At 44.5% G+C, this 25745-nt stretch overlaps 1 long non-coding RNA gene and 1 pseudogene across 2 annotated transcripts in view; one reads left to right on the forward strand and one right to left on the reverse strand.

The window, feature by feature from the left end:
- The window catches only part of LOC147736883 (uncharacterized), a 74712-nt pseudogene that overhangs the window by 36056 nt on the left and 12911 nt on the right, over positions 1-25745 (forward strand). The gene's annotated exons all lie outside the window — the stretch shown is intronic.
- LOC147736884 (uncharacterized) lies at positions 10907-17438 on the reverse strand. The gene is made up of 2 exons (XR_015307589.1): positions 16566-17438; positions 10907-13266 (listed from the first exon to the last, which is right to left on the reverse strand). It is a non-coding gene; the product is annotated as an uncharacterized LOC147736884 (long non-coding RNA).

A 25745-nucleotide genomic window follows, 5' to 3' on the forward strand; every position in this document is an offset into this window, starting at 1 on the left:
ACGGAGGAGTCCCCGATCACCTCCGCAGCCCAGAAGGTGCGAGGGGAGCTGCATAAGCTACGCCGCGTCGAGGAAGGAAGGGGCGCCAATGAAGATCCCCGCCGCGGGCCCTGAGGCCTAGGGAGGGCCGCCGTGGTAGCAGTGGAGGCCGCACTGGGCCGGTGGCGTGAAGAGGAGCGTTTCCAGGCAACCGGGGCACCGGCCGTGTGCCCAGGAAGCCGCGCTCTGATTGGCTTCCGGGCCCATGATCCGACCGTGAGCCCGGAGCCGTCTAGGCCTAGGAGGACGGGAGCCTACCCAGCCTCCCCAAATGGGGAAACCAAAGTCCCGGGTGCCAGGAGGGGGCCCGTGTGAAGCCAAGTGAGATGGGGGCTCCCGGTGGGAAGAGAGGAGCCTGGATCGACCGGAGCCTCGTAGGCCCCGGGTGGAAGTTCCTCCGCAACAGCGAGGAGCAGAGTTATCCAGAGGAGCCCGGTGAGTGGCACTCGGTCGTCCTGTGGTTGGGGAGTGTGTCGGGGCACATTGCCGGTGCTCGTCCCCTCAGTTGGTCCCTTTGAGGGGACCCCAGTGCCCGTGCTGATTTGTGCATCACAGCTGCACCGCGACGGTGGGCGTCTGCAACAGGGTGGCCAGGGCAACAGACAGCACCAGCTGCGCCGCAGAAGCGGGCAGCTCTCACAAGGGCAGAATATTGTTTGCTGGGCATTAGTTCCCGACTTCTGAGCCCCAGAGGATGTAAATGTAAATGTAGGCGTATTTATAAAGCGCACCGTTACCCTGGAATCTAGTGTGTCCTGGCGCTGTATTCATACCGCCAGGGAACTCATCCTGGCTTTTCCAGGATGAGTTCCCTGTCCACTCCTGGGCATCCCCGGGGTGCAGCCAGGCATCCCTAGCGCTGTAGGGGGCCGTTGTGGAGACTAAGCAAGCTATTGCCCAGAGTTGCAGCGTGGGGCCCATGATTAGAATAGGCACCTGGCGAGAATATCAGGTCAGAGGAATTTATGAGCCCGAGACCCGCCGAGGCAGGAATCGAACCCTGGTCCCGGGCCTGAGCTCTGCATCAAGGTCTGCCGCTCTAACCATTTGAGCCACACTTCTCCACTAGAGGAGGAGGAGGGGGCTCCCACTTACCAGTGATGTTTTGGGGGCTCCAACGGACCCGGGGCTGACTTATTCTGACTTATTTCTGACTTTATTCACCTGCCCTGCCGGACAGTGGGCAGTTGCAAAGATTGGGCCTTCATTGTAGAGGGTACTATGGGTGCCCTGCCCGGCTGATTGGTGCATTTCGTATATTTGAAGACGCCTTATGCCATGAGATCTGCATAACGTGTGGTTACCCTAAGAATATTGTCCTCATGCTTAGGGGTTCATGCCCACGGTGACTGATGCGGATGTCTATGCCTAATGCATTGCTATGTTTGACCGAATGTCGTTTATGCCCATGTTGTGGCCTCCTACTTCATGCCCAAGGTGGCCCATGCTAAGTTGAGGACTACAGGTTACGCCTCAGACTGTTGGACTGCCAATAGGTTTATGCCTAATAGGAGGCTGTGATAATGATGCTTAACTGTGTATTACCCTGATGTTCTAGGGTCATGCCTATTGGTAATATTATCCCTACTAATGTGGTTGTGCCTCATATGCGTTGCACTTAGATAATGTGATTTAGACGTGCAGCGCTGATTCCCTGCCCATATGTTCCCATGATCATACTTTGGTGGTGATATGATGATGCAAGGATGTTTTCCTTCTAGACCTCGTGTGTAGGTCCCATGCTACTGGTGTGCATTTATGCCTAGGGAGGAGCCTCATGATTTATGCAAATGTGTGGAGGCCCTTACACTCATTGTCGATGTGCATAATATGCCCCTAATGTTCCCATGTTTATGCCCACAGCTGTATGCCGACTGATAATGCTTTATGTTTATGACAATGTTGCTAAGGCTAGGCACAATGTGAAGTATCGGGTTTTTAAGAACCCAGCGGTGCCAGGGGACACACCCAAAGACTTCGAGTCCTTCCTGTTTCAGACCACAGAAACACAGAGTCTTCTAGGTGAAGTCAAAGATCGAATTTATTGGCTGCAGCCAGTAACAGATATCCTAGAAGTACAACACGGTGTATATTCTCAGGAGACTGCTCAATCTTACAAAGCCAGCCTTCTCCTTTTATACAAAATATTATGCCCTCGGCAAACATTCCTTATTTTACAGTTGACCATTCACATATTTTCACTACAAAGAAAAAGCAGAGTCATGATGACAAGCCCACATTTCAGTTTGTCCAGCCCATAATCAATTACCCGGCAAGGCCCAGTATTTTCATCAGATAGCGACGGACCCCTAATAAAAACGGGCACCTCCTCCTTGTAAAGCAAGTCATAAAGAAAGAAACAGGGACAGGTGTGTGTAAGATTAGTCATGGTTCGTGTGCGATGAAAAGTTTATGACATGTTGTGCCTTGATACTAATCTCATTCGGCCACTGGGAAAAGAACTGGCCGAACAGGTTTGGCTTCAGGCAGTGGAGTCAGCTTGCCCAGGTCACAGAGGAGTCAGCAAAGGTGAACGTGTCCTTCAGACTCGGTTTTGCCTTAGACACTGGACTATGTGAGGGCAATCACAAAATGGCTGCCGTTCACAAAATGGAACCCAAGGGTTCAGGACGGAAACTCTGATTTATCCCATCACTCGAACACAGCGAAAATGCTCGTATATAGTATACTCGTCATTTCCGGTCTGCTGATACCAAAATCGCCATGATACGGCGATGTTTATAACACGGGTCCAGAATTTTCAGTACTACAGCCCTCCTTTTGCCCTTACATAGGCAATAACCTATACTCATGCTAATCTGAGTCCAGGTCTACATTCCTAAAGTCATTGAGATGTTGCTGTAGCATCATCCTATTACTTAGCTCGTCCCTCGATACGGGTTTTCTTATACACGATGTAGCACAGAGGCCACATATAGTAGGAGCACACTGTATGCACAGACAGAACAGGAAAAGAATGGCTAAGATCATCCCAATGAACATTAGAATCTTCCATCCCCAGGCAGATAACAGTTCCCAGAACCATCCCATCAACGACCAGTCTCCTTTATCCACATGAATAGATTCAGAGATTTTATGCAGTTTGGAAATGGCCTGGTACACTGTCCGAGCGTTATCTGGGATGAAAACTCAACAACTAGATTGGATCACTTTACATACCCCACCTCGGTCTGCAAGTATGACGTCTAATGCGACCCTGTTCTGAAGAGTCATAAGGCGGTCCGACTGGAGCTCAGCAGTCAAGTTACTAAGGGCCCTGGCAGTTTCAACTACGGTGTATCCAACCACCCTTGTCAATTGCCTTATGTTCCTGCTGTTCACCATAGGCCCCCAAAACGGCAGAAAACCCTTTACAAAATCTCCAAATTCTTGTCCTGCAGTGTCTTCTTTACTCATGACACCTCTAACTATCCTTGTCTTATGATAATCTGCCGCGGCCGTGTAGGTGGGAGGCAACAGGAACGAAAAAAAACATGTGCCCGAGAAGTCAGGGGGCAACCATGTATAGGCTCTATCATGGCAGATGAAATAGGTACCCTTAGCTGCTAGGAATGAAGGGGAAGTCCGAGACGCAAAAACATATGTTTCAGTGCAGATACTTTTCCCTAACTGAGCTCTGGAATTCTTGCCATTACCTTGCAGACATAGGTGGCCCTGATGGGGTACAATCCAAATCGGGGAGGATCTCTTTGCTCGCTGGTTCTCACTCAGAGTAACTCCATATTCTGTTACGTTCCATCTACCGTAAGCCTGTAACTCATCTCTGGGAATCGTTCTATACAAGTCAATGTCTCTGCTCATATTTGTGATTCCCACTACCAATGCCTTGTTGCCCGAGTTACCTCTCGTGGAACGTGGGGGATATGGTTCGGTGGCATATATGAACATCGTCTGAAACACCCACAAAGAACCATTGTAGCTAAATGGTAAGACAAAATATGGGATACCCTTATCTGTCGTATGTGGCATAAGACCACACACCCAACAATTAGTTGTGTTCACTACTAACTGGTGTTGGTGCAAAAGCTGTACGAATGAATTATTGACAAATTCCAATCTTCTAGCAGACTCGTGTTCAGGCAGAGGGTGAAAAGAATGTGAGGAAACAGTAGAAGGAGGTATGGGCTGTGTAGTGGGTGCAAATGTCACTTGAAACGAGAATAAAACATATCCTATTAAAAACGTCATTACACTAAGCAACATGAAAATACATAATATCAAAAATCGTTTCTTTGTCATCATTATACACATTTTCTTTCTAAAAATCATTGTCCGTGCAGGTCTCTCCAACTCGAAGAAATCCATCCTAAACTAAATATGCTGCTCGCGATGGTAGGGTGTTCTATGCTAAGGAATGCCTCTGTCAACCCAGGGCAACTCCCTTAGGCCAACCAGAACCTTCGACCTAGTGTCTCAGGGTTGCACCCCGAAGACTTTGGGCAACCGCGACCCTACAGCTGAACCAGGATGGCGGTTCGAAAAACAAAAATGAGTATATCTTCGGTGGAGAGTTAACCTGCAAACAGAAAAATCATAAAAACTTTTATTTGTTTTTTTTTTATTTGTCCATGACTCTCGGTCACAAATTATAGCGGTTTCTTCCAGGCAATGTCTGGTCCTGGAGCAAAAGTTCAGGCTCTGAAGTGTTCAATCGAATTGACGGTGGCACAGCTCCTTGCAAAATATTGTCGCTCTCACGTTCAGAATTTGTTCCTTTTACACCTGCATCGCTAAAAGGCAGAAAACGAGGCACAGTCTCAGTTTCAGAGTCAGCGATATCCTCCTGGACCCAACGGTCGTACGGCAGAGGCAAAGGGACCCTCTTGCAATGACTGCCGTGGATCCAGTTCTTCTTTCCTTCCACTCGAACAGCTGATCTTGTTGAGAGAAGGACTAGATGGGGGCCGGTCCACCGGGGCTGGTCATCCTTTGTTCGCTGAAAATTCTAAATCAGCACCCAGGATCCAGGATCGATCTGGTGTCCTAAAGCTTCAGAGACCTGAGGCAGAGAGTCGTGGACCTGTTGTTGTAAAACACGCAATTTAGCCGTCAATTCATACAAATAATCAAGCAGTACAGGGTGTTCTATTTCGCTGAATTTTGTTGGTCTTGGCACTCCCCATATGTTGGCCGGGCGGCCGAACACTACTTCGTACGGACTAAGTCCCACTCGCGAGTGCGCAGTCATTCTTGTTGATAGGGGTGCCAGAGCGTCAGGCCATTTAAGACCAGTGCTTGGCCAATTTAAGTTTTAATGTGCCATTATAGCACTCTACTAGTCCAGCTGATTGGGGGTGATTTGCAGCGTGAAACTTTTGCTGGATTCCTAGCCCTTCACATACTTTCTTCATCACTCGACCCACAAATTCACTCCCATTATCACTCCAGACCATTCTCGGCATTCCAAATCTCGGGAAAAATTCTTTGACAAGGGCTTTAGCTGTGGATAAGGCAGCGTTATCTTTTAGGGGGTATGCTTCTACCCATCTTCAAAAGCCACAAACAACAACGAGTACGTATTTTAAATTGTTGCACCTTTCCATGTGGATGAAATCTAGCTGCAAAACCTCGAACGGATACGTTGGAGGCGCAAAATGACCAGCTGGAGTTGGGGTTCCCCTACCAGGATTGTATTTCAGACACACCATACAATTCTTGACCACATTCTCCGCACACTTAGGAATTCCAGTGTTTTGCTATACTGGATCCAACAACTTGCAAATCCCTTTCACACTGATGTGAGCCATCCCATGCGGTATTGTAACCACTGCAAGCACATAGGCATTGGGTAACAACCATCGCTGATGTTCTGATAATTCAACCCAACAACCATTCGCATCCAGTTTACCCGTACTCTCTCTCCACACGCTCAATTCTTTCTCAGTGGCTTCAGCTTGAATAGATTTCACGCTCTCAATCGTATCTTCACATATACCTACATCTGGAACCCATCTCGCTGGACCTGCAACGTACATTCGACTCATCACATTCCCTGCCGTTTCTTTCGCGACTTCATCTGCAAATGCATTACCATGACCAACATCATCAGTGACCTTTTTGTGTGCACTACATTTCACAATCGCAACTTGTAACGGTAAGGTCAGTGACTCAAGAAGCTCATTCACCAACTGACCATGTTGTATCTTAGCTCCATGCGAAGTCAGAAACCCACGTTCACGCCACAAACGTCCAAAACTATGACCCACACCAAATGCATACTGACTGTCAGTGTACACATTCACTTTCATTCCTTTCGACAACACACACTCTCTTGTAAGTGCAATCAATTCTGCTGTTTGAGCTGAATTATGTGGAATACGTGCAGTTTCAACAATCGTATGCAAAGTCGTAACAGCATATGCCGCAGTCGTGTCACCATTCGGAAGCTTGAAGCATGAACCATCCACCCATAAAGTACCATCACATTCAGTAAGAGGAGTATCCCTAAGATCTACTCTCCCTTTCGTTTCTTCTTCTGTCCTAAAGAAACAGTCATGCTGCTCTTCAGCATTCTCTGTCTCAACTGGAATCGGCAACAACGTGGCTGGGTTTAGCGTGTTGCATCTTTTAATGTGCACATGACTCGCTAACAAGGTCAATTCGTAACCTGACAATCGAGCACTAGTTAAGTGCTGTGTCTTGGTCCTGTTTAACAAAGTGTCCACCGCATGTGGAACCATCACAATCAACATGTTATTCATCACTAAACCAGCAGACTGTCGAATAGAAACAGCTGCTGCCACCGTGGCTCTTAAACAACTCGGCAACGCTCTAGCTACCGGATCCAAAGTCGACGAAAAATACGCGCATGGACGCTGCTTGTCTCCGAACGACTGTGTCAACACTGACAATGCACAACCTTCTTTCTCATGGACATACAACGTAAAGGGCTTACTGTAGTCGGGGGTACCCAACACAGGAGCCGAACACAATGCATTACGCAATTCGGAAAAACTTTTCTGACAATCTTCAGACCACGGAATGGGATTCAGTGTATCTTTACAAGTTAATGCTACCAAAGGTTTGGCCAGCAAAGAAAAATTCGGTATCCATTGTCTGCAATATGATGTAATGCCTAAGAAAGCACGTACTTCTCTCTGTGTCTTTGGCACACTCAATTTTGCAATTGCCTGAATTCTTTCTGGGGTCAGTTTCCTTCCCTCCTTCAATAAGAGATGACCTAAGTAGGTTACTTTTTGTCAACAATATTGCAGTTTTGAAAGAGACACTTTGTGATGTAAATCAGACAAATGACACAACAACAACAAGGTAGCTTCTTTACAAATTTCCTCAGTATTCGCAGCGACAACCAAATCATCGACATACTGAATAAGTGTAGCGCCATCCGGGCAAACAATCGTATCAAGCTGTGTTTTTAAAGCCTGACTATATATTGATGGACTTTCACAGTAGCCTTGAGGAGCGCGTTTAAAGCGGAAGCTTCGGCCTCCTAAACTGAAGCCAAAAATATCCCTGCTCTCCTCGGCTATCGGGATGCTGAAGATAGCATTCTTCAAGTCAATCACGAAAACCAAGTGGCTGATGCTGGAATCATAGTTAATAGGGCAGTGATATAAGGAACAACTGGAAACTGTGGCACAACTATTTTATTGACCTCTCTAAGATCAATCACAAACCTGTAAATAGGTGGCTGGGAAGGGTCAGTGGGCTTCAAAACAGGCAGAACAGGACTATTACAAACGTTGCCTCTTGTCTCTTCAATTACATCTTTTTCAATCGGATCATAAATGATCGCTAACAACGCCTTTTCACTTTCACTAGAAATCTTGTATTGGGGAATGCGCGGCATTCTAACATTGGCTTTCAATGTTACAACATATGGCGGTATTTCCAAAAGACCTACATCATTAGGACCAGTAGCCCAAAGAATATCCGGAAGAGAAGACAATTCGGCCGGAAGTTTATCCTTTGACAAATACGTCGGAGAGATCACTTTCTTACCCAGTGTAAGTTGTACTCCCGAAGGGGAACAATACAATGTCGCATACAATCTTTTCAACAGATCCAATCTTAACAAGTTTTCACCACAACCTGTCGTCAGAATAAGGGGTGCTTCCAATTCACAAGGTCCAACAGAAAGGGAAATCGGGTTGCGCCAGGGAGTTTAGAGTGCATAATAGAACTCTTTGTAGCACCAGTATCCAACAGAAAAGGCTCTGACACACCTGATGTAATCACCTCAATATAAGGTCCACTCTGATCTACTGGAACTGAAACAACTCCCTCTCTTTGTCTATGGCTGTCCTAGCAATCATCACCTTCCATATTCTCATCTTCGGCATAGTAGTCATCAGCATAGTACTGAGCCGTTCTACCAGACGCGTTATTTTGCTGATCAAAGCGATTCATTGAGTTCTGCGGAGGAAAGGGACACGCGTTATTGGGAAAACTTCCACGTCCCCTACCTCTAGGAGCTTGCTGAACACCTCGACCTCTTGTACCAGAAGCACCATTCATACGTTGCAATAAAATAGGGCAACTATATTTGAAATGACCCTCTTCCTTACAATATGAACACTGACTGGGGCCTACAGGAACACGTGGTTGAGAAAACTCGACCCTTTGCGAGTTTCTCTGAAACTGTTGAGGTTGCTGATAGTTACTCTGATTATTGCGAGGCGGATACGCCTGCTGTAAAAGAACCTTCGTCTTTAACTCTTTTTAGTTTTCTTGTCTGCTCTATCGTTCTCGTCCTTATCTCTATTTTCGTAATACTGCGCAGTAGCCAGTATTTGCGCTGAAGAGGAAACGGCCCAAGACCTCTCTGAATCTTTTAATTTCTTACACAACTCGGGAAGCAAATTGTGCACAAACTTGTCAACAAACAACTGTTGACCTCCCTCGGTGCTCATATCTTGACCACTATGGTCGACGAACGTTTCTTCAAACCTAGTGAAGAAATCAGACACTGTTTCATCTTTCTTCTGCTTACATGCAGACAATTTATCACAGTTTACACACATCGCAGGCATTAAAGTCTTCATATAAGTAATGATCCTACCAGGGAGTTCTGCAACAAAAGGCTCGGGTTTAGCACCACCAACTTGTCGGCCATCTGCAGCAGCAATATTAGCCCATGTATCACCTAATTCCTGATCATGATCGGCATGACGAATCTTTCCCCATAAAGGCTGTGGAACAACATTCCCGAACAACATGTCTACATCGGCTAAATTCATAACACATAAGCCTGCAGTCTGTGATAATTCTTTGTAATACCCCGCAGGATTTTTACGGGGGTCAGGTAACGTCTGTTTAAGAGCCAAAACTTCAGCTCGCTTCCATGGAATATGCACCCAAACAAGCTGAAAATGTCCCGGAACAGCCGGATTAGCGGCTGGATCTCCCTCTCTCCAAATTAGTGGAACCTCTCTCATTGGATACTGTCTCGCCCTTCTCCTAGCAGAAACGTCATGCTCAAACAACTGCTGAGAAGGAGACTCACTCCTAAACGACGACAACGTCGCAACTGCTTTTCCAACATCGGAACCCACAATAGTTCCCTTCGCAAACTCGGACTTTAGATTGATCAACTCAGAAGGAGCCTGTCCCACATCATCATCTTCCCATTCATCACGAAGGAAAGTACACGCTTTATCGAAAACATATCTCTGCTTCGGCGCTTCCCATTGACGGAAGACATCCAAAACAGATTCCACATCATATCTTAAAGGGCGAGTGACCCATTTACGCGCCAGGCGGTCCAATATTTCTTTCTCTCGTGAATCAGGCAGTTGACTACGCAACTGTTTACGCTCTGATTCAGGGGTCTTACTCTGTGACTGTAATGGCTGGATTTTCTGTTTAGATGGGATCAGCCCCCAGGGGCCCCTGTGACCCAGCCAAAACGTACTCACCTTCCGTCCTCAGGACTCCTCTATATCCAGGCACCTGGTACCTACCTGAGGATAGGGAACTCGCAATATACAGGCTCATATTATTAAGAACACCACTAAATCTATAGGGATACTAAGAATACTCACTGATTACTAGGGATATCCATACCCTACACCACACTTATTTACATCAGTTGGTCTCGCGGCCACCCTGACCCAGACCGTTCTACCCTAGGGCAGATCTGACACACAATCTGGTGCGTCTACACACGTGGGTCTGCAGCCCCAGTGCTCTCCTTTTCCAAAGCGTTCGCGATCCTGCGAAACCTACACGGTAATCTCCCTCTCACCGCTCTCATTTAATCTTATGCCACAATCCGGTGGCTTTACACACTGGTAATCCTCCCCAGTGCTCTCATTAACGCCGCATATCAACGACGACCACATTCCTATGAACACCTATACATATATATATTGGGATATTATCTCAGCTGTCTACTCGGGATGAAACTACAATAATAACTTTGAGTGTGGGTCCAGATTATTATGTATTACCTGCTCTTGGCATCAAAGGTTCACTCACTCCCTATTTATGTGATCACCACTCACCTGATTGGGATTACTCATCCATTCATGCACCTGGCAATTACCTAGAAGCGCCGTTTACCTTTAGTGAACAAGAATAGGGACTACACACCAGTTAGTTATAAACTGGGGGTTATCTACTACAGGATGGTGTACTAACTTAGTCCCTTGGTTGCAAGTCTCCTCTCTCCTTCACTATTACTTACCTGATCAGGGGTAGCATCTGTTCAAACAGCAATACTTACCAGGAAAGATTATTCTTACTGTATGAGGACAAAGATATACACACTATGTGCTAGAGTTGTTCTCTGATTTAAGCGCTCCTACCCCCCTCCATCAGTGGCTCAACAGCAACTGGCTTGAAGCCAGGATAACTTTATCATAAAACAACTCATGCACAATAATTCATTAATTAATGGGATCATTTATTATTAATACAACACAGATCTGACAAAAACTATAGGTAGAACACACCGCTTGAAAGAGAAGGATTACACATAACAGGAACACTCCGCTAAAAAGGGAAAAGATTAAGTGTAGAGTGTAAATGTAACTAATTCAGACTACCTCACCTATTAGAAGGAAGATTTCTCTCTCTGCCTCTGGTGGGATTAGGGCTCTCTCTGTCTCTCCCTCCTTCACCACATCAGTACGCCTCTGGTTCAGTTGCTCCAGCTGACAGCCTTCTTTGATGCTCTCTGCACTGCTTTTCTCTCTCCTCATCTTCAGCAATCGTCTGCCTTCTTTCTCCATTCAAGAACTGCACTCTATTCTGCAGCTCCCAGCAGACATCCTCTCTCTCTCTGCAAGCTATTCAGAGCTCCAAGTTGTTCTGGGCTCTCAGCAGTCCTATGCTCCAAGTTGTTCTGAGCACCACGCTGAACTGCACACCACGCTGCAGACTTCCAAAACTGAACTGACCACTCCTCCTCTCCTGTAGCTCGCTATTATGGATTCCTCTCCCCTCATGGAAATTTCCACAGGAGGGCTGTCTCCTACCGAATTCCTGTGCCAGCTCCCAGGCTTTCACGCAACCGCAGTGGCCATCTGCTTGTTACGTCTGGGCCCAAGAGAAAAACACATTCCTCGGATAAGAAGCAGTCCTAACTGGATTTTCCCTCCAGCACAACAGCCTTAAGTGAAAACATTGCCTTCGCCCTAGAAAGCCTCTCTGCTTCCATCAAGATGGAGTCTCTCTAGCTTTAGGCCTGAAAGGGGTGAAATGCTCCTTAGCTCTGTCAGAATACCTACATGAACCATACCAATATGTCTAATATGTCAAAGCCAATAGGCAATAGACAGGTTAAAGTCAAGAATAAAGGCATATTAAGCAGCTATCCTCTTCTAGGTCTGGAAAAAGGGCTTAAAAGGGCCAACACAGGCTAAGAAGGCCTATACTAGATGCGAGCAAGAATAATGATCTTTTATCACTGCTAAAACCCTGCCATAACATTGCACCCTAGATCCTTATCTTGCGAGCATCTTATAAACAACAACAACCATCTAAACAAACATCAACATAATCTATCCAACATAGGCTAAAAATACCTATCCTAGATGTGAGCAAGATTAAGATCTATATCACTGCTAAATAAAGCCCAAAAGACTCTGCCATCCACCCTTAGATCCTTATCTTGCGAACATCTGACAAACAATAACATCTAGATAAACAAACATCAACACAGTCTATCAACAAATCAAAACCTAAAAAACTCCCTAAAAACAATGACAACTCAAGAAAATTCTACCTGAAACTCAATTGTAGGGAATAGAAACCTAAAAACAAATCAAAGCACCCTTAACTTGAATGCTGAAAATATCTGAGATTGGATCTGATAACCACAGAAACTAACCAAAGCATCCTCAAACTAAATGTGCCTCAACTTCTAATGATAACTGGTGAAATCTAGTGATGTAGGGACTTATGTGTTGAATGAAAACAGCAAGGGGCCTAAATGGGCCTACTTCGGACAACTTAAGGCTAAATGAGGCCTACCTACAGTTGTGAACTTAAAAACTAAATGTGTTTCAACTTCTAATGAGAAAACAAGAAAGGGCCTAAATGAGCCTTACGTACTATAGGCAACTTAAGCTAATGATGACTCATGAAACTATTGGTGTAGGTGCTAATATGTGAGATGAAAATAACAATAGGCCTAAATGAGGCCTACCTGCTGACATTAGTCAATTTAAGGTGAAATCTGAGAAATAAACATGACAAACTGTTGCAAGGTCTTGATAAACATTAACACATAATCATACTAAAAGACACACCACCCAGAACCATCTAAATTGTAAGGTAACCACCCTTTGATCAATTAAGGTGAAAATGCAAGAACAGTAAAAAAAACTACAACCCCAGTCTACAAGATAACTAGTGTAACATCAATCTTAAATCACACAGTGGAGCACATGTGTGCGTCATCATTGAAAAAAAGTCCTTCATTTAGAAAAACTATAAAAGTGGGGCCTGCTTATAGGGACATCAAAATTGCAAGCCAGGGAATAACACGTTTTTTTTTTTTTTTTTTAAAGTGGGGCCTGATTGCCCAAGGGATTATTTAATGTCCAAATTCTTCAGTGTAGGCCACCACCCTGCATCCTCGGTACTTCCTCCAATGCGGCCATCCATCACCCGATCTGGTCTGGTCTGGTCTGGTTCCATCATCCAAAACAATAAACTAAAATAATAACATGAAAATAAAAAGCTAAAACAAATAAAGGGAGTGGGCAGACGCACGCACGCACCCCAACTGCAGCCATCCTAGAAACAAGAGAAGAAGTATCATTATTCTTGTAAAATAAAATTTTCCATTTAAAAAGCACCCCGGGTGCCTTTCATTATTGAAAAGAAAATATCCTGATTAATTAAAAACATTCAAAATTTAACTTTTAGCAACATTGAGTGGGGCCTAACATACCCTAATCCTAACTAAGCCAGTCTCACCCTTCTGGGCAAGAGTCATGCTACAGTGTGAAAAAAAAGAATTTGGAGTAACGCCAAATTATGACAGCATCAGCAGGGCACTGCAAGCCTCCCATTTTCCCAGGTCAGAATCCGAAGAGCAGGCCACCCCGCCCTTAAATAAACAAGCCGTGCGCGGAAGAAAATTGGATTGTAGCCCATCATAACACACTGGGACGTAATCGAAGCCTGCAGAATGAGGAAAAAAAAAAAAAAAGGTTCGTCTGCGCAGACCAGCTGGTCTTGCCAAGGTCAAAAAACAAATTTCTCCTGCCTTATTTTGTAACTAACAGAAGCTCGAGTTTAACAAAAACAATTCTGTTACAGTTCATTGCCAATTAAAAAGGGTCCATTTGTCAAAGAGAAATAATTTGTAAAACAGCCTAAAAATGCAAATACATTTTAACATTTTATTTAAGGTCACATTTATAAAAACATACATTTTCATTTGAACATTTTCATTTCAAAGGCAAATAGTTGCACATGTTACCATGCACAGTCGGGCAAGATTTATTATTGTAAAACCAACACATTCCTGTCTAGATGGAAACCCCTCACAGAAATAATTAATGAAAACAGCTCGTAGCGTGCACTGAAACGGGCTATCTTTTTTAACATTTCTCTCATTTTAAAAGAACAGCTTTCTCCGTAATTCACTGGTTGATTTATAAGCACTTCAGTTTCCAAGGTGAACCCACACAAATTCGTAGACGCATTTCAAAAGGAATGTGAAATGAACAGAACCCTTCTCAAAACACAAGATGTTACCTTTCCGTCAAGAAACTGACAAAGCACGTAGGCTGACCAAGGAACCAAAAAAAAAAGTCAAAATCAAACCATCAAAAATCCTTAAAATAATTCACTGACTTTTATAGTCAGGTCAGATAACCATGCATGTTGACAGCATGTAAAAAATAAAGGCTGCCACCTCAACTCAAGATATTAACCCTTTGGCAGCTCAAACAGAATCATTTCCCAACGTCCATTTTTACATGGGAAAATCATCAGCACATTTCTTCACGTTTACAAATGACACACACATATTTTCAAAAACGTTATCCCCAAGCACCCGAGAAAGATCCAGCTCTCTCCTGCCAAACGTAATGAGAACATGCCCTGTCCAAGCCATGACCACATGGCGCTATTTACAAGCCATATTTACAAGACAAGCCTTTCACAAACAACATTTCCAAGGCGCAATGCACAAGGAACACAACAGATCAACATGAGAACTTGCACCTCACAAGTCACAAAAATATGGCGCTATTTACAAGTCATATTTACAAGACAATCTTTCCACAAACAATGTATCCAAGGCGCAATGCACAAGGAACACAACAGATCAACATGAGAACCTGCACCTCACAAGTCACAAAAATATGGCGCTATTCACAAGGAGCTATATTCACATAACTCCACAGATCATAGAACAATGAACACATTTCACATTGCACAGCATAAGCAGATGCAGCAAGCAATTGAATGGGCAATTTAAAAGCATTTTTTACACACATTTATACAATTGGACCATCACATATATGTAACTGGCTTTCTCATGTAATGTCATCCTTCAACTCTGACAGTTTAAACACCAAGATGAAAACCATTCCTTCCACCCTGAATAAACCAAATGCCATGATGAAATACAATCTCCTCACGCTGCAACTGTTCAAGCCAATAGGTCTAACAGGCTACATAAACTGCAACATTAAGCCAGATGGAACTAGCGTTCAGGGCACTCCCTCAGAACACATGGGCAACTCTCTAAGCACATGGCCAGGCACACAGGCTTCGTAAACTGTCCGACTACGCCAAAATGTAATGTTTGGCGCTTACTCACAACACATGGGGTCACACAGGATTCGTAAACTGTCCGACTACGCCAAAATGTAATGGCTGGATTTTCTGTTTAGATGGGATCAGCCCCCAGGGGCCCCTGTGACCCAGCCAAAACGTACTCACCTTCCGTCCTCAGGACTCCTCTATATCCAGGCACCTGGTACCTACCTGAGGATAGGGAACTCGCAATATACAGGCTCATATTATTAAGAACACCACTAAATCTATAGGGATACTAAGAATACTCACTGATTACTAGGGATATCCATACCCTACACCACACTTATTTACATCAGTTGGTCTCGCGGCCACCCTGACCCAGACCGTTCTACCCTAGGGCAGATCTGACACACAATCTGGTGCGTCTACACACGTGGGTCTGCAGCCCCAGTGCTCTCCTTTTCCAAAGCGTTCGCGATCCTGCGAAACCTACACGGTAATCTCCCTCTCACCGCTCTCATTTAATCTTATGCCACAATCCGGTGGCTTTACACACTGGTAATCCTCCCCAGTGCTCTCATTAACGCCGCATATCAACGACGACCACATTCCTATGAACACCTATACATATATATATTGGGATATTATCTCAGCTGTCTACTCGGGATGAAACTACAATAATAACTTTGAGTGTGGGTCCAGATTATTATGTATTACCTGCTCTTGGCATCAAAGGTTCACTCACTCCCTATTTATGTGATCACCACTCACCTGATTGGGATTACTCATCCATTCATGCACCTGGCAATTACCTAGAAGCGCCGTTTACCTTTAGTGAACAAGAATAGGGACTACACACCAGTTAGTTATAAACTGGGGGTTATCTACTACAGGATGGTGTACTAACTTAGTCCCTTGGTTGCAAGTCTCCTCTCTCCTTCACTATTACTTACCTGATCAGGGGTAGCATCTGTTCAAACAGCAATACTTACCAGGAAAGATTATTCTTACTGTATGAGGACAAAGATATACACACTATGTGCTAGAGTTGTTCTCTGATTTAAGCGCTCCTACCCCCCTCCATCAGTGGCTCAACAGCAACTGGCTTGAAGCCAGGATAACTTTATCATAAAACAACTCATGCACAATAATTCATTAATTAATGGGATCATTTATTATTAATACAACACAGATCTGACAAAAACTATAGGTAGAACACACCGCTTGAAAGAGAAGGATTACACATAACAGGAACACTCCGCTAAAAAGGGAAAAGATTAAGTGTAGAGTGTAAATGTAACTAATTCAGACTACCTCACCTATTAGAAGGAAGATTTCTCTCTCTGCCTCTGGTGGGATTAGGGCTCTCTCTGTCTCTCCCTCCTTCACCACATCAGTACGCCTCTGGTTCAGTTGCTCCAGCTGACAGCCTTCTTTGATGCTCTCTGCACTGCTTTTCTCTCTCCTCATCTTCAGCAATCGTCTGCCTTCTTTCTCCATTCAAGAACTGCACTCTATTCTGCAGCTCCCAGCAGACATCCTCTCTCTCTCTGCAAGCTATTCAGAGCTCCAAGTTGTTCTGGGCTCTCAGCAGTCCTATGCTCCAAGTTGTTCTGAGCACCACGCTGAACTGCACACCACGCTGCAGACTTCCAAAACTGAACTGACCACTCCTCCTCTCCTGTAGCTCGCTATTATGGATTCCTCTCCCCTCATGGAAATTTCCACAGGAGGGCTGTCTCCTACCGAATTCCTGTGCCAGCTCCCAGGCTTTCACGCAACCGCAGTGGCCATCTGCTTGTTACGTCTGGGCCCAAGAGAAAAACACATTCCTCGGATAAGAAGCAGTCCTAACTGGATTTTCCCTCCAGCACAACAGCCTTAAGTGAAAACATTGCCTTCGCCCTAGAAAGCCTCTCTGCTTCCATCAAGATGGAGTCTCTCTAGCTTTAGGCCTGAAAGGGGTGAAATGCTCCTTAGCTCTGTCAGAATACCTACATGAACCATACCAATATGTCTAATATGTCAAAGCCAATAGGCAATAGACAGGTTAAAGTCAAGAATAAAGGCATATTAAGCAGCTATCCTCTTCTAGGTCTGGAAAAAGGGCTTAAAAGGGCCAACACAGGCTAAGAAGGCCTATACTAGATGCGAGCAAGAATAATGATCTTTTATCACTGCTAAAACCCTGCCATAACAGTGACCCAAAGAAAAGAGGAAGAAGACTAGTAACAGTGTTTGTCATTCTCTGTCGAACAGAAGTAGAGGTCGACAGGACGGGAGATAAAGCGGACTGAGAAAAGGTCAACGTAGGAGCAGTAGTAGGGGAAGTAGCAAGAACAGGTGGAAAAGTTGCAGAAGTTAAAGGCGGAGCAGGTAGCAAAGTCAGTGGCCCTTGAGAAGGCTGCACCAGAGGAGTAGGAGCCGGCTGAGGAGGAGCTGGCGGCTGTGGAAGAACCTGAGGCACAATAACCGGAGGTTGCACAACTAGAGGTTGCGGGGGTGCTGTAGCACTCTGCGCATAAGGGGGTGGCGAACTCAATAAATGCGACATTAAAGGATCTTTTTCAAGTTCTTTTGCTGCATCTTGCTGAAGAGTTGGCAAAACTGGATAACATTTATCAATCGCCATTTTACGTTGCCTGTGCAACTGCTCACTTGCCTATTCTTCTTCGTTATCTTTGAACTGCATAGCAGCTTGCGTTATCGAAATACCCTTTTCTCTTTTATTTTTCTTTGCTAATTTTATTTCTTTCTGTTTGGCTTCCTTTCGCCATAGGCGGAAAGAGTCAAACATCGCCGGCCGGGCTTTCTTTTTAAAGAGTCGAACCTCCAAATTATCTAAAATGTCGGTGTCAAAACTACCATATTGGGGCCATTTTAGAACACCATCTTTCCTGGTGTATCGGATCCATACTTCATTATATGTGATGGGGTCTACGCCATGCTTCACATAGAGCTCATATGTTGGAGTTCCAACTGGAGGAACCGGACACGAGTCCTCCAATCGGGAATCCCTACTACAACCAAGACAAAACAAATTTCCAAGTCTGCTAAGACCAGGCATCTTCGCTCACTAGTCTAGCTTCAAACTTCGAAGGATTATCGAATACGATAGTCTCGTGAATACACGAGTCCCTTGGTTTTGGCGCTTGCAAGTTCCAAACAAAACGGTCCCAAGGAAATCAAAGATCCCCTTGAAATACCCAAAAACTTAGAACCAAACTAAGGACTGGGAGACGCTCCACTTATACTTAACTGAGGTATCGATGACGTTACCAGAAGACTCGTCTATCGTTTCGCTCTACCAATCATCAAGGGTCCAAAACAGGGCGATAGTCAGGGCAGCCGTCCTTCGTAGCCGTCGGGAAGCGGGGAACCTCGCAGCAAAGACTTTCGGACCACGTCGACATACAGGGGTCGATGAAGTGGCGGCCTTCCTCCAGAATTTTCACACGAAGCTCCTCACGAACCTCTGGCTTGGACCGGTACTGCTGAAATCGTCCCGCGTTGGGCGCCAACTGAAGTACCGGGTTTTTAAGAACCCAGCGGTGCCTGGGGACACACCCAAAGACTTCGAGTCCTTCCTGTTTCAGACCACAGAAACACAGAGTCTTCTAGGTGAAGTCAAAGATCTAATTTATTGACTGCAGCCAGTAACAGATATCCTAGAAGTACAACACCCTGTGTATATTCTCAGGAGACTGCTCAATCTTGCAAAGCCAGCCTTCTCCTTTTATACAAAATATTATGCCCTAGGCAAACATTCCTTATTTTACAGTTAACCATTTACATATTTTCCCTACAAAGAAAAAGCAGAGTCATGATGACAAGCCCACAATTCAGTTTGTCCAGCCCATAATCAATTACCCGGCAAGGCCCAGTATTTTCATCAGATAGCGACGGACCCCTAATAAAAACGGGCACCTCCTCCTTGTAAAGCAAGTCATAAAGAAAGAAACAGGGACAGGTGTGTGCAAGATTAGGCATGGTTCGTGTGCGATGAAAGGTTTATGACATGTTGTGCCTTGATACTAATCTCATTCGGCCACTGGGAAAAGAACTGGCCGAACAGGTTTGGCTTCAGGCAGTGGAGTCAGCTTGCCCAGGTCACAGAGGAGTCAGCAAAGGTGTACGTGTCCTTCAGACTCGGTTTTGGCCTTAGACACTCGCCTATGTGAGGGCAATCACAAAATGGCCGCCGTTAACAAAATGGAACCCGAGGGTTCAGGACGGAAACTCTGATTTAACGGTGATCCCATCACTCGAACACAGCGAAAATGCTCGTATATAGTATACTCATCATTTCCGGTCTGCTGATACCAAAATCGTCATGATACGATGATGTTTATAACACGGGTCCAGAATTTTCAGTAACACAAATGGACTTATGAGAATGCTGTGGTGCTAATGATGTTGATAAGTTTTATGTTGATGTGAAATTATGCTCACATGTTCCGGCCTGAGCTATTGTGACTGACGTTACAGCAGTAGTGCTGCCCGCATTATTTTACTAGTAAGTACTGGCTGGGGCGCATTTAATCCTGTCGGTTTTACATTCATCTTTATACCTTGTGGTCATTCTGGCAACGGCCCGATTGGCGCTGCCCTGTAAATAGTCCCTGTGTAAATTGCTACCCAGTGCCGGTTGGCACATTGTGTAAGCAACTGTGATTACGTTCTGATGTGTTCATTATACAATACACACACTGTTTTTCACCCAACCTGGTGTGGAGTCTCTTTTTGTAGTGTGCTTTATGTGTTGCCTGTGTGTGCTGCACGGATGCTTTACACATTCCCTCCGGAGTTTGGCCCGCCCGCTCTGCACCACGCTACCCGTTTCTAACACACGTTCAAACCAAAGGAATGGAATACCCTTCAGTGCTGCCACAAACAGATTAAAAAGAAAGGGTGAGGTAGCATAGCCCTCGAGTTGCTTAGTTATATTGCTGAGCGGAAGAGCAATGTTCTGGAACCCCGACACTGATAGGAGCAGAATGATTGGAAAGTCTGCCTGCAATGCCTTCCATCGAGGGATATTCGACCTAAAGCAAGTGACCTCTAAAAACAGCGACTGCAACTGGAAGCTTTCAAGACACTGCAGCAGAATCCTATTCCAGTGGACTCCATAGAGGGCACTGACTCAGCACTGCCTTTATTTCCAATTGAGTACCTTGCAACTACCAGACCAGTTAAGGCCTTAATTAGTCTAACCCAGCACTATGTCTTGATTGATACCAAGCGCTGGGCCTTGATAAACTGAATACCGAGTGCCCAATCTGTAACAAAAAAAAGTGTAAACACGTATAGTAGCAATGTATCACTTTTTGGTGACGTGCCATTTTTCCAGTGCGTATTGTCATTTCCCATTTGAGACACCCTTGTACACACCACAATGTTTGGTGGGTGATCCATTTGCCTTCCCACTACGGTAGGAAAGTTACCCCAGCATTCTGCTGAATTAAAATCGAACGTTTTCCAAGTTGTGAAAAGTTCAAATTAGAGTTTATACACATACAATCTGACAATGCAAACCATGCGTGTGTAATGCTGCGCATATGTGGCCGGAAATTAAACTGTGTCAAAACATTTACACCTGACTGGTATTCTTTTGTGGAACACTGTTGGGCATCAGTAAAGCCATCAACGACTTTCACTGGGATGCTTTGATGACCTAAAACTAACTTTGGTGAGTCCTTTTGTGTCTTAAATGTTTTTGTGGGCAAGGTAATACTGCCACGTCACCACTGACTGATCGTGAGACCCAAAGAAAAAGCTTCTCCAGCTCCTGCACCTGCCAGCTCCTGCCTGAAATACCCAGGTGGAGTGTTCTGATAGGTGTGTTCAGCTGTTCTGGTCAGGACGTCTTCATGCTCAGGACGTCTTCCTGCACCTGTTTGTTGCACTGCACTTGGCTCCTTTGCAGGTTTATTTTCACAAAGATGACCTCTCTGATTCCAGCAGGTCACAGGACCAACCTTTTTACCATGCTGTAACCTCTTGTCTCTTTGGACTTTTTCTGCTCTCCTTACCAGAGCTTTTTTGTAGTTTCTAACTTTTCAAGCCTCCAGGCTTCAGTTATACATTTCATGTGGCCATTGGTGCCCAGAGTTCAACTGTTCTACGCACACACAGGTTTCTTGATCACATGTCTCAACACCTCAACTGACACAATATTGGAAGCATTTCATAGCTGCCCATTATTTACAACAGTTCTTGATCCAAAGTCACCGCAGGGACATTATTCCAACTCTAGAAAATGATACAATGGCAGCAGGACTTACTACTACAACTGAAATCTGCCAAACTCCATATTATAAAGTCATACCTAAGCGTACACACTTTACGTTTATAGCTATTGCTGTGAAATGGGTACCACAAAGTCTTAAGCAAGGTTGATCTTCTTAAGAGAGCTCTAATTTGTGAGAATATGATCCCTATTGATGTGGTCTATCTCAGAAGTCCATATGTTGCTGCATGTGCTCTCTATCAGTAATCCAGCTGTTCCGCCCTGTGTCTTAAGCTGCTTCTTTGCTTTTGTGGTTGTTGATCTCCTTTTTGAAGCCAGACTAGTGGGCAGAAGGTTTATTTTCCAGTGCACTTGTGAAAGAACTTAACAAGGTGTGGCTGCAGGACTCGTACTTCAAGATTTTGGACATTTGCAGAGATTCTGTCACAAAGACAATCTCAGTCTAATTTAATTAGATAAACAGTAAGCTTGATCTGTCTGTCCAAGCAACCGTAGATGTATCCATGAGAAGGCTTCTGCTCCTGGTACTTAACCAGGGTCAATCACATCATTGCGCCTTGCTTCTCGCTCAACCCTTCATTGGCCGTGGTAGACTTGCCATTAATTTCTACCTCATCTCTGGTAGCGGGCACTCAATGTCATCCCCACCGCACTAGAGAGAATCTCCTTGTGCTTGAGATACTCCCTCCCAACAATAGTCCCGTAAGAACCTGCATCCTTCAGGGTAATTACCTTCCTCCCTTCAAGGCTAGCTAAGAACACAGACCCCATGATATTTGGATTCATGCACTTAGGAACATCTGTGTCCCCTTCCAAAATGGTGGTTGCTGCTACATTGAGTCCAACAGGGGCTCATTACCCAAGTCAACACACTCAGTATAATGGGTGCTGTGAGACACGTCTTTCACCTGACAGTTCTTTACTGAATGCCTCCTCATTCCCTGTAGCAAGTTATCTCTTTGAATTTGAAAGAATATTCTTTTCCTTTTGTACTGACTTGAAAACCAATTCTTTTTTGCCTGTGTCCTACCCGTGGGAATGTGCTGTGGTTCCTACAAATTAAGTAGGACTGTGTATTCTGGACTGCATAAATGTCAACATATGGGAACGTGGTTTACACGTTTGATCAGGAATTGTTTGCCTGGCTTCTAACTAGCTCACAGCGCCCCATCTGAACCCAGTAAACGTACATGGAAAGAGAACTACCCTTTTGTTGTTTACTTTTGCGTGCCCAAGTTAAAAACAAGAAAGATACAAATTGACTTTTCAAACATTTATTGAAACCATCGTAATCTTGTATACAAAGACTGTACTGCAATTATTAGGCAATAAATAGCAGTGTAACCATCCTTACAAGAATGGATAAAAAGATACAAAAGTTTCTAGAGATTTCCCTTTTGGGCCCATTTTGTCTCTCCCTTAGTTTTGCGTTTTAGAAGTTTTAGGCTGCCCCTGCTTGCTCTGCATTGCCACATATAACACATTTGTGTTTGCGATATTATTTTGAGAATACGCTGTACATGTTTGTTATTCCCAGACTCTTCTTCGGATTTCGTCTTTAAATTTTATACAAGGTTGTTTGGAATACATAACAACATGGTGCACTGTTTTCTTTGCTCGTCCAGCAACAGCTCCTTACTTTTAGACATAACACGAACACACTGCTGTATCTCCAGCACAATTGTTTAACGATAAAAATGGTGTTCTGACCCCTTGTGGGCAGAGAGGAGAATTCCGGCAGAGAGGACTGATCTGGAACAACAGCAGTGCCTAACATGCAACCCTGCATAAACTAAGTTTACACTCATGATGCAGACCATGTAAATACATACACCAGAAATGGGGTCTTGGGCCAATCCCAGATCACAAATATATCCCTGTGCTCCCAAAATAAAGGTAGAACTAGACAGATATATAATTTGCCATTGTTGGGATGTGTGTCCTATACAGTCTGGTAATAATTCTAATTACTATGTTTAGTTGCATTTGCCTAATGATCGCAGCATATTTGCTTCCTAATAGACTACGATAGTTTCAATAAATGTATCGTAAACTTTCTTTGTGTCTTTCTTATGTTTACAATGGGCATGCATGAGTGAGTAAGTGAGTAACAAAGGTGAGGATCTGTTTCCACAGTGCCCTTGGGGATAGAGGGTCGTGTTAGAGTTTGCTGAAATCACTTGTTACTCTGGGAAGACTAGGAGTTCAGGTGAGGCACTGTGAGCTAGCAGGATTGGCCCAACAGGGACTGACGTACTTTGTAGATAGACTCATTCCCTACTCTCTCACGTCCTGTTGTCCTAACACACAATTCTGCTTTACTAGTGGAATCCGTGGAACAGGTTCAACCATTATAACATTACTGTGTGGTTATATAAATATATAATATTCTATTCCTACCTAACAGTACCTATACTATTGAGAGTATAGTGGGAGTACCCTTTACCAGATACCTTGGGATACCCTAAACTTCCATACCTAACTGTGATGTATGACTGAGCCAGCCTGTGTAGAACAGGTTATCGTCCATCTTTTTTTGCCATCAGTCTTTGTGTGCGTGTTAAATTTTAAGGCAAAAACCGTTCTGTTGTGTTGAGATATTTCCATGGCACACGGTTTGATTTTAACCCCTGCAATTTCCACTCAATTACATAATCGTTCTCAGTTGACTTTGCCCATGCTGTAAGAGAGAAGTGTCATTAAGTATAACATTGAATGCATATGATACAGTATTATTTAAAGAATATATGTGAGTTGACAATGTAGTCATGCCTTTGTCCACAACAGGCAATGACTTTTCCAAATGAATCCTGTCAATTTGTCTTTAGTGTTCAGCAGCTTCCACGGTTCATTGTAAGTGGCGTATATGAATCAGTTAGAATGTGGTGACCTAGGACCCAACAAGAAATCTTGTAATTTCATGTTATCAGAAAGGAGAGGTAGATGTCCCTTAATTGCAGATAGTGTGGAATGTTGTGACCATTGCTGTATTGAATCAGGTTCTGATTATTAAAAAGTAGAACAATGAGGCTTGGCAATCAGGAACAGATTACGTTTAATTAAACAATAATAGCCAGGAATAGCAGCCACATCTCTTACAGTTGCGTGCTGGCATTCAATTTGCATTAGGTACTTGGCATGCTTTATACTGTATACCTGGTGCAATAAAGTGAAGCTTGTCCCTATTGGGCAGGGAATACTGGTGCAGTGGGTCATAGGCAGATGGCGGTCTCTGCTTGGGGTGACACGTAAAAGACACTGGACACGATGCACACCAAGGGTCTCATTTAGATTTTGGTGGACAGGTTACTGCATCACAAAGGTGATGAGTATTCCGCCCGCCATATTAGAAGTGCATTTAACCCAGTGACAATTGTATTAAGATGGACTGGGATATCTGTCACATTTGTGATGCAATAACAATTCAGCCAAACTCCAAATCGTTCTTCAAGTCTGCAACCAATGTTGTAGCAGAGAGAACCAGCATTACAGGAAGGGGGTCTAGAAGCAGCTGTAGTCCCAGAGGCACAGGAAATGGAATCTGAGAGAGTGGACTGATAGCACATGAACCTTGGATCTGTTGTGGCTATGCCCGAGAAGCAGGGTGTTCTTTAGGATCCTTTTATGCCCCTTGCTGATATTGTCGGACATCTGGACCCTCACCTCCCCCCTCAAGACAGTCATACTCTAAGTGTTGTGCTTTTTCAGGCTTTGCTCCTCTCATGGAAAGGTCAAAGTCCAATCTACCATAAAAGGTGGCCATAAAAAGGCGGCCAATGCACAGACACTGTCTTTGTGGTGAGACTTTGCTGCTAGACTCGAGGCGCTTTTAAAAACTGGTGTCATTAAATTTTAACATTCTTAAACATTGTGTGCTGCTACTGAATCCTATGAATTTGATTGTGTGGTGGGGTGCGATTTGCTGACGTTCTTCACTGTAGTTGAGCTACTGTTCTCATCAGTGGCCATTTTGTTCTGCCCACAGAGTGAGAGAGGTTAGCAGTCTAGTGGCTTCACCTGGGGAAAGCTCCATGAGCCCGATCTGCTATAAAATGGCAGTCAATGTTCGGATGTGCTGAAGGTGAACCTAAGGCAAGCCTGTCAGTGCCTGAGTCCAGAACCCCTGCTCCTTTGACATCGCCTAGGACTACCCAATCTGCCCCTTAACCGCTGTTATTCAGACCACTTTGCACCAAGGTTTGTCTACACCCGTTCGCCTTTGGGGAAAACGGCATGGCCGGAGTGCACT

This window comes from Lissotriton vulgaris, chromosome 1_2 (genome assembly GCF_964263255.1).
Source record: "Lissotriton vulgaris chromosome 1_2, aLisVul1.2, whole genome shotgun sequence".
NCBI classification, from domain to species: Eukaryota; Metazoa; Chordata; class Amphibia; order Caudata; family Salamandridae; genus Lissotriton; species Lissotriton vulgaris.